At 42.0% G+C, this 12,475-nt stretch overlaps 1 protein-coding gene across 1 annotated transcript in view; it reads left to right on the forward strand.

The window, feature by feature from the left end:
• LY75 (lymphocyte antigen 75) overlaps positions 1–12,475 on the forward strand; it is a 158,789-nt gene that overhangs the window by 109,944 nt on the left and 36,370 nt on the right. The window lies entirely within an intron of this gene.

The raw sequence follows: 12,475 nt of genomic DNA on the forward strand, positions 1-12,475 counted from the left end.
CTGGCTCTTGTAAAAGGAAGTGTCCAAAAAGATTTGTGCACATTTTTAAAAGAAATATAATCACTCCTTCATTTCCAAATGTTTGATTCAGATTCCTCTTGCTCAGTGTATCTTTTAACTATCAGAATCAGTAGGGATTCCATCTATGTTCCACTTATTTCCCATTCTTGGTGCGCCCCCTATGAGATCCTGTCTACCCCAAGGTATTCAGCAACCACTTTTAAGCTAATAGTTCAAATATGTATTTCCAGGTTCATATTTCCAACTACTCACTAGACAAGCTACACATGAAACTCATTCTCAACATGTTCAGAACTATCTGTGTTGCCCGCCTTCCCCATTTCTGTCTGTTCCAGACACATCAGAAGAACTAAAGACAATCTGTTCCATTCCTCCCTAATCTTGACCCCCCCAGACATGATCTGACAAAATTGACCTCTCATCAACAGGCACCTACAAAAGCAACTAAATAGACCTAATAACCAGGTATAGGGGACAAATATACACGTTATGCCAGTATTTCTCCTGCATACTCCCATCCCTTATCCTAGAGCAAGATATTGTCATTATCTGGGAATTCTCCCCCAATCCTGACCTGCTTACTGAATTTTTGCCTGGGAAAGTCAAAGGTTCAGATTTCTTTATCTAAGGTTCATTTAATCTTAAAACCCTCTTGGGGAAGCAAAGACATAATTGTTATTAATTCAACAATTTTATCTTAAGAAGACCAGTTTTATCAATTTCTCAAAATAATAACATTTTTTAAATGACTAGACTTAATGGTCTGTACAACATTATCTCTAATTCCTGGTATATTCTAAATTAAAATATTCTCACTATGTGTATACCTCCACAAATTTATTATAACATGTATTTCTCTTCCCCCCCCCCAAGGCTAAGTACAAACAGAATATTTGAGACTTCTTATACGTTCTCCAACCAGTTCTTCTTTTTATACTCTTTCAGTTAATATAAAGACAACATGCACATTGCCTCTCCAGTCAGAAACCCAGGAGTCAGCCTCAAATCTTCTTTTCTACCTCCCTAATCCAACAATTCCGTCAATATTACCTCAGACTTCTCACAAAGTAGGCTATCTCCATTTTCAGTCCTCTTACTTCAAGTTCTTATTCACACACACACACACACACACACACACACACACGGATTATTTGCACCAGCCTCTTCACAGGTCTCCCTCATCAGCCATTTCCCTTCTCCCCATTGCCCACACTCCTGAGCTTCAGGAGCTGAAATACACAGAGGAGGACGATGCCCTATTTTGCTCCCAGGCCAGAGGGACACATGGTTGCTCCCATGGTTGGACACAGGGACTCTATATGGAGAGGTGATCAGTCCTGAGAAGACAAGGAGTCTTGGTTCCCTTATTAGTTTCCTGTGGCTGTTTTAACAAATTATCACAAACAGTGCAGCTTAAAAGAAGACAAATTTATTCTCTTACAGTGCTGGAGGCTAAAAGTCCCAAAGCAAGGTATTGGGCAATGCTCTGCTCCCTTCAAAGCCTCTAAGATCCTTGCTTTTTTCTTTCAATTCTTGGTAGCTCCAGGCATTCCTTGGACTATGGCAGCTCCAGTCTGTGCCTGGTCTTCATATGGCTGTTTTCTCTCTGGGTCTCTGTATCTAATTTCCCTCTTCTTCTAGGGACACCATTCATATTGCATTTAAGGGCCACTCTAATCTAGTATGACCTTATATTAAATGTAACCAATTATGTCTGCAAAGACCCTAGTTCCAAATAAGGTCACATTCTGAAGATCCAGATGGACATGAATTTTGGGGGAACACTGTTCAATCCAGTATAGTTAGTTACCTGGTCAAATACCTTTTTTTAAAGTTTAAATTTAAAGAAAATTTTTGAAGTATATCACTCATGCATAAATATACATAAACAATAAGGGTATAGTAATAGTAGTTAACTTACAAAACAAACATGTAACATCATATAGGACTCATAACTCACCCTACCACCAACACCTTGCATTGTTAAGCATTTTTAACTAATGATTAAAGAGCATTGTCAAAATATGATTACTAACCAAAGTATTTTCCCCCAACTAACCCTATTATTATTTTTATCTTTATATCATTTATATATGAACAACATAAACAACAAGTAGTGTATATTAAAAGTTGTGAACTTACAAACTCATAACATCATACAGGGATTCCATACATCAATCCTCTACCAACACCTTACATTGTCATGGAATGTTTGTTACAAATTATGAAAGAATATTGTCAAAATCTTACTACTAATTATAGTCCTTATCTTATATTTGGTGTATTTTTCCCCCAACCCACACTATTATTATTTTTTAAATGTATTTTTTATGACAGAATTTGTAAACTTACGAAATAATCATGTAGATGTACAGAATTCCCAAACAACACCCCTCCATCAACACCACACTTTGATGGAACATTTGTTACAGATAATATCTGATTGTTACCACGTCCATAGTGTAACTATATTTGTACATTTGGCACACATTTTCCATACTGCCCCATTATCAACACAGTACCTCTTTGGCATATGTATTAGTCAGCCAAAGGGATGCTGATGCAAGATACCAGTAACTGGTTGGTTTTATAAAGGGTATTTTTGGGGGGGTAGGAGCTTACAGATAACCAGGCCATAAAGCATGAGTTACTTCCCTCACCAAAGTCTATTTGGAGCAAGATGGCTGCTGACGTCTGCGAGGGTGCCGGTTTCCTGGGTTCCTACGTTCCTAGGGCTTGCTTTTCTCTGGCTTCAAGTTTCCTCCCTGGGGCTGGCTTCTCTTTCCACTGCACGCTGACTTCTCAGGGCTCCAGTTTAAGTCTTCAGCATCAAACTCCAAAATCAACACTCCAACATTAAAAACCTTCAACTCTGTTCTTTGTCATGCCTTTTATCTATGAATCTTCACCCACCAAGGGGTGGGGACTGGGTGGGGACTCCATGCCCTAATGATGTCCAGGTACAGGTCAGATTACAAACATAATCCAATATTGCTTTTTGGAATTCATCAATTATATCAAACTGCTACAGCATAGATGCAAGAATATTACATTATTACTGCTAACCACAGTCCATATGTCACTACAGTTGTGTTTTTCCCAGGCGTCTCCATATTCCCAAAACCCTTCAGAAGTGATGTATGTTTGCTGTAGCTCACAAAGGACACTGTTGCATCTGTACCATCAACCACAATTCTCATCTGCCTCTTGGTTTACTGTGCTATTCAGTTCCTAGATTATTCTCTAGCATTCTGTCAATTGATATTTACATACCTAGACTATCATATTCAACCACATCCCCATTTATAAACTAGCTGTTATTATTTGTTATCACCACTCAACATTTCCACACTTTTACAGTAAAGCTAATTAAAACTTCTTCATACATTAAACATCAGTAGTTCATCTCAGTCTTCTTCTCACCTCCTTTAAGAATCCACCACCTACCACCAGATCTTGAAGATATTTCCTACAATTTCTTCTAGAAGCTTTATGGTTCTTGCTTTTATTATTAGGTTTTTGATCCATTTTGAGTTAATTTTTGGATAAGGTGTGAGATAGAGGTCCTCTTTCCTTCTTTTGGCTATGGATATTGAGATCTCGTTTTTTTTTTAAGATTTATTTATTTATTTAATTTCCCCCCCTCCCCTGGTTGTCTGTTCTTGGTGTCTATTTGCTGCGTCTTGTTTCTTTGTCCGCTTCTGTTGTCGTCAGCGACACGGGAACTGTGGGCGGCACCATTCCTGGGCAGGCTGCACTTTCTTTTCACGCTGGGCGGCTTTCCTCACGGGCGCACTCCTTGCGTGTGGGGCTCCCCCACGCGGGGGACACCCTTGCGTGGCACGGCACTCCTTGCACGCATCAGCACTACGCATGGCCAGCTCCACACGGGTCAAGGAGGCCCGGGGCTTGAACCGCAGACCTCCCATGTGGTAGACGGACGCCCCACTGGGCCAAAGTCCATTTCCCTGGATATTGAGATCTTTTACCACCATTTGTTGAATGGACTGTTCTGGCTGAGCTGAGTGGGTTTGACAGGCTTGTCAAAAATCACTTGACCATTCATGTGAGGGTCTGTTTCTGAACCATAAATTTGGTTCCATTGGTCTATGTGTCCGTCCTTATGCCAGTACCATGCTGTTTTCACCACTATAGCTAGGTAATATGATTTAAAGTCGGAGATGACGGTTCGCTTTCTCTTTTTAAGATGTTTCTGGCTATTCAGGACCCGTTATCCTTCCAAATAAATTTGATGATTGTGTATTCAATTTTAAAAAATGCTGGTGTAATTTTTGGGGGGATTGCATTGAATCTGTATATCATTTTGAGTAGAACTGACATCTTAATGATATTTATTCTTCCAGTCCGTGAGCATAGGAGGTTCTTTCAGTTATTTAGGCCCTTTTTGATTTCTTTTAATATTGAGTTGCAGTTTTCTGAAACAAGAGCTTTACATTGTTGGTTAAGTTTATTCCTGACTAATTGAGTTTTATGTCATATTTTATGTTTACCACTCTTTTGACACTTTCAGTTACCTTCATTTCCAGACTCTCTTCCAGACCTCTCTCTCTTGTCTTTTGTTTTTAGGCTCTAGCACACCCTTTAGTATTTCCTGAAAATCTGGTCTCTTGCTTAGAAATTCTCTCAGTTTCTGTTTATCTGTGAATATTCTAATCTTGCCCTCATTTTTGAAAGACAATCTTGTTGGATATACAATTCTTGGCTGGAGGTTTTTCTCTTCTAGTGTCTTAAATATATCATACCACTGTCTTCTTGCATCCATGGTTTCTGGTGAGAAATCAGCACTTAATCTTATTGGGTATCCCTTATATGTTATGCATTGCTTTCCTCTTGTTGCTCTCAGAATTCTCTCTTTGTCTTTGGCATTTGACATTCTGATTAGTATGTGTCTCGGAGTTGGTCAATTTGGATTTTTTTGGATGGGAGTACAATGTGCTTCTTGGACACCAATATCTATGTCCTTCAACAGGGTTGGGAAATTTTCCACCATTATTTCTTCAAATATTCCTTCTGCCCTTTTTCCCTTCTCTTCTCCTTCTACCCATGATGCATATGTTTGCATGTCTTTTGCTGTCATTTAGTTCCCTGAGACCTTGTTCAATTTTTCCAATCTTTTCTTCGTCTGTTCTTTTGTATGTTCACTTTCAGAGGCTATTTCTTCAAGCCCACCAATCCTCTTTTCTGCCTCCTCAAATCTGCTATTATATGATTCCAATGTTTTTAAAATATCATTTATTGTACCTTTCATTCCCATAAGATCTGCTATTTTTCCATGTAGCTTTAAAAATTCTTCTTCTTTTTTTTAATCTCAAAATGCGTATTTTATTTTCAGTAGCCAATGACCATCAATCAAAGAAAAGAAAACTAATTTCTTAAAGACAAATCTGTGGAGTGGTTTACAGGAAGTGAAGAATGAGATTGCTCAACTAATCCAACTTGCAATTATTTATTACAAAATATCAAACTAACTGCAAGACAAGTGTCAAAATGGGACATTTAAGCAGTTTTGCAATGTTATACATCTTTCTTTAACTCCTGTTGTTTTTCAAGATTATATGTAAAAGTTATACAAATCATAATAGTTAAAAATGCCAATCTATGAAAGCAATATAGTGTTTTATTTTAATAATTCTCAGTCTTCAAAACTGTTGCTGTCATCTGGAGTTCCCAATTATGATGGAGTTTGAACTTCCTCAACTTGACAAGAAAAGTTTGCTAGATATATAGCACATATACCACCCTGTTTTAAGACGTGGGTATAAAACAGGCAGAGCAACTTGAGGATTAAAATTTCCAAAGCTACACGTTCAGAAATGTGCTGTAAATGTATTATAAATCAGTGCTGTCGGACTGCGTCCTTTTTCTTCAGGGCTGCATCCAAAACAGATGGCCTTCTTTTTCTGTCTTTGCTCCTTCTGGAACTAATATGCACCACCTCCAGGGGTGCAGTAGCTGCCGCACAAGCCCACAGCAGCTTCTGGACAAAAAATTCTTCTTGGTGCTCATTCAATGTCTTCTTTTTTGTTTGTTTTTAAAGATTTATTTATTTTTATTTCTCTCCACTTCCCCATCCCACCCCCAGTTGTCTGCTCTCTGTGTCCATTCACTGTGTGTTCTTCTGTGTCTGCTTGTATTCTTGTCAGTGGCACGGGGAATCTGTGTCTCTTTTATTGTGTCATCTTCCTGCGTCAGCTCTCCATGTGTGGCACCCTGGGCAGGCTGCACTTTTTTCACACTGGTCAGCCCTCCTTATGTGGTGTACTCCTTGTGCATGGGGCTCCCTTATGCGGGAGACACCCCTGCATAGCAAGGCACTCCTTGCGTGCATCAGCACTGTGCATGGGCCAGCTCATCACATGGGTCAGGAGGCCCTAGGTTTGAACCCTGGACCTCCCATGTGATAAGTGGATGCTCTATCCGTTGAGCCAAATCCACTTCCCCAATGTCGACTTAATATCCTTAATCTCTTTAGCCATCCCATTGAATTTATTTTTTTTTAAAGATTTATTTATTTTTTATTTCTCTCCCCCCGCCAGTTGTCTGCTGTCTGTGTCCATTTGCCACATGTTCTTCTGTGACCACTTCTATCCTTATCAGCAGCACCGGGAATCTGTGTCTCTTCTTGTTGCGTCATCTTGCTGCGCCAGCTCTCCATGTGTGCGGTGCCATTCTTGGACAGGCTTCACTTTCTTTCATACTGGGCGGCTTTCCTTACGGGGCACACTCCTTGCATGTGGGCTCCCCTATGTGGGGGACACTCCTGCACGGCACTCCTTGCACACATTAGCACTGCACATGGGCCAGCTCCACACAGGTCAAGGAGGCCCTGGGTTTGAACCACAGACCTCCCATGTGGTAGGCAGACGCCCTATCCGTTGGGCCAAGTCCGCTTCCTTCATTTAATTTATTAAGGGGATTTGTTTGAACATCTATGATTAGTTGTCTCAACTTCTTTGCCATCTGGAGGCTTGTCTTGTTCCTTTAACTGGGCCATAGCTTCCTGTTTCTTGGTGTGGATTGTAATTTTTTGTTGGTGTCTTGGCATCTGGCTTACTAGAGTATTTATTCTGGGTGCAGTTTTTCTCTTTAGTTTAGGGCTTCCTTCCCTTTCTCCCTTGCTGGTTGTGCAGTAGAAGCCAAGGATGTAGTTGGTGCTATAAGCTGTGGAGGCTCAAACTGCCCTCATTGCCCCAGGGACCAATGAGCCTTTTCCCAACTTTCTCCTTTGCCAGGTGTAGTGACAGAGTCACAGTTGTGTGGAAAAGTCCAAGTCTTGCAGACTTAGACCGTAGTTGCCCAAGAGGCTGATGAAGTTTCACCCCCCTTTTTCCCCCGCCTTGGGCGGGGATGGAGCTACAGGTGTGGGCAGCAATCCATGTAGTGAGGGTCCAAGATGAATGCTGTTGTCCCAGTAGACTTCTGATTATTCAGTCTGTGCCAGCCAAAAGTACCTGTAGCTACCTGGATAGGCTGGTACGGGGCCTGCCAGCCTCCTCCCTGCCAGAGGTGGGGCTGAAGCCTAGGGTAGGCTGCAGGCCAATTTGGATGAAAGAAACCAGTTCCTACCATCACTGTGATTTTTGGTCAGCTAGTTTCTTCTCATGCTGGGGGCAGAGTCAACATGGCAGCCACCAGCCTCTTTCAGACATGGACAGATTTACACCCTAGCTGTTCCAGTGTTATACCTTAGCCAGCCAAATCTACTCATCAGTAGCTGAAATTGGTGGCCAACTGTCTCCTCCTCCCGTTTTTGGGAAATGGAGTTTCCAATTCCAGCTACAGAATAGCTTTTTGGGCAGCTTGTGCTGCCAAAGTAGGATAATGGCTGGCCTCCATGGCTTGGCCAGTAATTTCCTGGAGAGGCTGGCGCAGGTCCCCCCACGTGCTTCCTGCTGGAGGTAGAGCTGGAGTCCAGGCTAGAGCTGCAATCTGATCTGAATAGAAAGAAGCCAGTCCCTACCAGCACTGTGATTTTCAGTCCACCCTGCTTCCCTTCGTGCCAGGCGCAGAGTTAAGATGGCAGCTACTGGCCTCTTTCTGACTTGGACAGGTTCAAACTTTAGCTGTTCTCAGGATTATACTTTAGCCCGCTGAATTTACTCATCAGTAGCTGAAGTTGGTGCCTATCCGTCTCTTCCTCCCCTGTTTTTGGGAAGTGGAGCTTCCAATTCCAGCCATGGAACAGCTCCCTAGGTGGCCTGTGTCTCCAGTGAAGGATGGGCCCTGGCCTCCGAGTGCTCTACTTATGAATCTTCTCTGCAGATGAACAGTCTCCTCATCCATTCCTTCAAGGATGTTGCAGGATGCTCTTCTGGTCTCCTGGAGCCCCCAAACAGGTACTTCAGCTAGCTCCAGATTGCTCTGGGTAGCAGTTAGTAAATCTTGCTGGTTGTCCCTCCCAAATACCATTTTAATACAGTGTAAGATCAAGTCAGGTATCACTCCAATTGCTAAGCAGGAAAGAGGCAAAGTCAGATAAAAAGTGGATTCCAGGAATTAGAAAAATATTGGTGATCTAATTCAAATGAAATACAGCCTAGTGATGGAGACAAATCTGGATGGGAGTGGACTGAAGAAGGACAAGGACAATTAGGAAATGAGGAACATGCGATTTTGTGATGTATGGTGCAGATGAAAAGGAGGGAGATTGGGCCATAGTAAGAGAAAGACTGAAGGTTGAGGAAGGGTATTTTACAAAGGAGGGGAAAAGAAGTTTGCGGTTTTAGAAATTTAGAGGGAAAAAAAAAGCAAAAGCCAATGGACAAGGAGAATTTGACAATGCAGAGGAGAGAGAGGAGTGACTAATGGAAAAAGTCCTTGGAGAAGGTGAGTGGGGCATTTCTAAGCCCACAGAAAGAGGAATTCCATTCGGATGGGGTAAGGGAAGCATGCTTTCCCCTCTAAGGCTACAGGTGGGAGATCTGTGGGAAAGAGTGGCAGAGAGCAGATAAGTATTTGAAGATGTTTGTCTCTACCCAATGGATCCCATTTTCCTGCTCAGTAGAAGACAAGGTCTTCTGCTGAGGACAGGAGCAGATGATAGGGTCTCAGCTGGAACAGAGTGATAAAAATTGAAATACTCAATGAGGGCAATGGAAGAAGACAATGACTGAGGTAAAGTAAATGGATTACAGAAGGAGGCATTTAGGGCCCAAATGAATTAAAAGGCATGTTTTGTGTGTGAACACAAATTTTGAGTGAAACCAGATTGTCTCTTTTTCTAATAAGAAATTTGGATAATTTGTAATTAAAAAATAACCTAGACTATGCAAACATGTAAGTGAATTTTCCATGAATGTTTTTAATATTCAAAAAATATGCACTAAAAACCTTTAGTGCATATATTAGTTCATAACAACTTACCTCATTTGAAGTAAATTATTTAAATCTAATTCTCCTCTCTTTCCAAATTCTACAGAAATAGAAAAGGGTATAACTATCAGTTCCCATCCCTAAATTTTGATGTTCAACATCTGATACATTGCCTCTTTGGTAAGCTAACATTTGTTACAGGTGTGCAAATTACATAAAGCAAAGACTGGGAAACGGACTTTGGCCCAGTGGTTAGGGCGTCCGTCTACCATATGGGAGGTCCGCGGTTCAAACCCCGGGCCTCCTTGACCCGTGTGGAGCTGGCCATGCGCAGCGCTGATGCGCGCAAGGAGTGCCGTGCCACGCAAGGGTGTCCCCCGCGTGGGGGAGCCCCACGCGCAAGGAGTGCGCCCGTGAGGAAAGCCGCCCAGCGTGAAAAGAAAGAGCAGCCTGCCCAGGAATGGCGTCGCCCACACTTCTCGTGCCGCTGACGACAACAGAAGCGGACAAAGAAACAAGACGCAGCAAATAGACACCAAGAACAGACAACCAGGGGAGGGGGGGAAATTAAATAAATAAATAAATCTTTAAAAAAAATAAATAAATAAATAAAGCAAAGACTGTAAAAGCATTAAAGAAACTAATGGAGGTAAACCTACATATGATGTAAAATAATTTTAATATTGGATACTGTATTTTTTTTTCTAATAAACTTGGCATTCCAAGTTGGTTTTTGGTAAAAAAAAAAAAAAAAAGGCATATTTTGGAGTGGTGGCCACCTGAAGAATTGACTTCCTTTACTGGTCCTCAGTTACTTAGGTAAAGTTGAGGAAAAGAACTGTGTGGAAGGAAAAAGAAATGAGACCCCAGATTCAGGGTTAGCCAGGTGGGTGAAAGAGGAACAAGGGGAAACAGAGGGTATGATGGCAAGGCTAGATGAAGAAGGGAGAACTGAAAGGTAAGAAAAATGAAATCAAGGGACCAGAGTCTGGAATGAAGTCAAAGAGGAGGTAAGTTGGAGTGAGAGAGAAAGAAAATTAAAAGACATGAGGGAAGCAGATGTGGTTCAACTGAAAGAGCATCTGTCTACCATATGGAGGGTTTGATACCCAGGACCTCCTGGGTAAGCTGGTCCACATGCAGAGCTGCTGTGGGCAAGGAGTGCCATGCCACGCAGGGGCTTCCCCGCATAGGGGTGCTCCACGTGCAAGGAGTGCGCCCTGCAAGGAGAGCCGCCCTGCGTGAAAAAAGTGCTGCCCAGGAAGTGGACTTGGCCCAGTGGTTAGGGCATCCGCTTACCACATGGGAGGAGGTCCACGGTTCAAATCCAGGACCTCCTTGACCTATGTGGAGCTGGCCCACGCGCAGTGCTTATGCGCACAAGGAGTGCCGAGCCACGCAGGGGTGTCCCCCGCATAGGGGAGCCCCATGTGCAAGGAGTGCGCCCTGTAAGGAGAGCCTCCCAGCGTGAAAGTGCAGCCTGTCCAGGAATGGCACTGCACACATGGAGAGCTGATGCTGCAAGATGACCCTACAAGAAAAAATGAGATGCAGATTCTGGGTGCCGCTGACAATACAAGTGGAACAGAAGAACATACAGCGATTGGACACAGAGAGCAACAACTGGAGGGAGAGAAATAAATAAAAAATAAATCTTTAAAAAATAAAAGTGCGGCCCGCCCAGGAGTGGCACCGCACACATGGAGAGGTGATGCAGCAAGATGATGCAACAAAAAAAAAAGATGCAGTTTCCCGGTGCCATTGAGAGTGCAAGTGGACACAGAAGAATACACAGCAAATGGTCACAGAGAGCAGACAATGTGTGTGTGTGTGGGGGGATAAATAAAATAAATCTTTAAATAAATAAATAAAAGAAGACATGAGATGTTATTGGAGAGTAGGCTGTCATAGTGGGAGATTTTAATGAATTTGACATTTACACCACACAGAGGCAGCAGTCTGTTTCATCATATTAACATAAAACTTGAGGTGATGTATACCAGAGTTAATTATGGGAAAAAATATACTTTCCCTGAGTTCAAATGACTTAGGAACATATTGCTGAAATGAGCTATTTGCCTAAATTAGACCATTTTATTAGGATACTAATTTTATTGTAAATCTAACATTATTTGAAAGATAGTTTAATCTCGGGTAATTTACAGTGATAAAACATAAGTATACTTTGGCACCTGAGGTGGGTGAGGGTGGAGAGGAAAACTGTTTCTATGAATTTCATAGAACTATTTATTATACTTGTGTAATTAGCAGGTTAGAAGAGTTTAGAATCAGGACTTTTAAACATTCAAATGTAGACTTCCTTTAGAACAGGGGTTCTTAACAAGGGGTCCGTGAGCTTGAAATGAAATTCAAAAAAACAGTCTTGTGGGGACTTGTTGATGCGAGTGTGATATATTTATTAAATAATACACAGTATAGTATGAATTTAGGAAGAGATCCGTGGTTTTCACCTGACTGGCAAATGGGTCCATGGAACAAAAAAGCTTAAGAACCCCTGCTTTAGAAGGATTCACTTCGGCATTTGGTCTAGCATATAAATCCATTATTGGCAGCCTTAGAAGAGGAATGGAAATAGTTAAGTTGAATAAGACCTAGACCTGGATACTTTGACAAAGAACTCAACCTAGAATGGATGGAAGAGTTCAGCAGAAGACCTAGTCTCTGGTTCATCTTTCTGGCATTCATTGTGTGCCCATGGGCAAGCTGCATCCTTTCTTTGGACCTCAATTTCCGTATCAGTAAATGAAGATGGCCCCTACCATGTCTAATATTCTATGACTCTTCTTATAGATGCCTTTGGTCATATTTCCTTTGAGCAAAGACTTGACTCCAGGCCGTACTATTGAAATGGTGATTGGGTTTGCAAAGTTAGATGAGATTTTAAAGGGATCTTTCACCAATGGCAAGAAGCTCTGTCTGGGTTTAAACAAGCAGGCTTACCTGTCCTTTGTGAACTGCGTTGTCCGGTTCCAGAGGCCCTCAGGGCCAAATAAGTGGTTTGGAGACAAGTATTGTTTAAAGACCCTTAACTCAGAGGCTGGTAACAGAGAAAAGTTGTCTGAGGGACCTAGTTCCCCGGAGGAGCCTTTGACAAGGGGGT

Source organism: Dasypus novemcinctus, chromosome 7 (assembly GCF_030445035.2).
Source record: "Dasypus novemcinctus isolate mDasNov1 chromosome 7, mDasNov1.1.hap2, whole genome shotgun sequence".
NCBI lineage: Eukaryota > Metazoa > Chordata > Mammalia > Cingulata > Dasypodidae > Dasypus > Dasypus novemcinctus.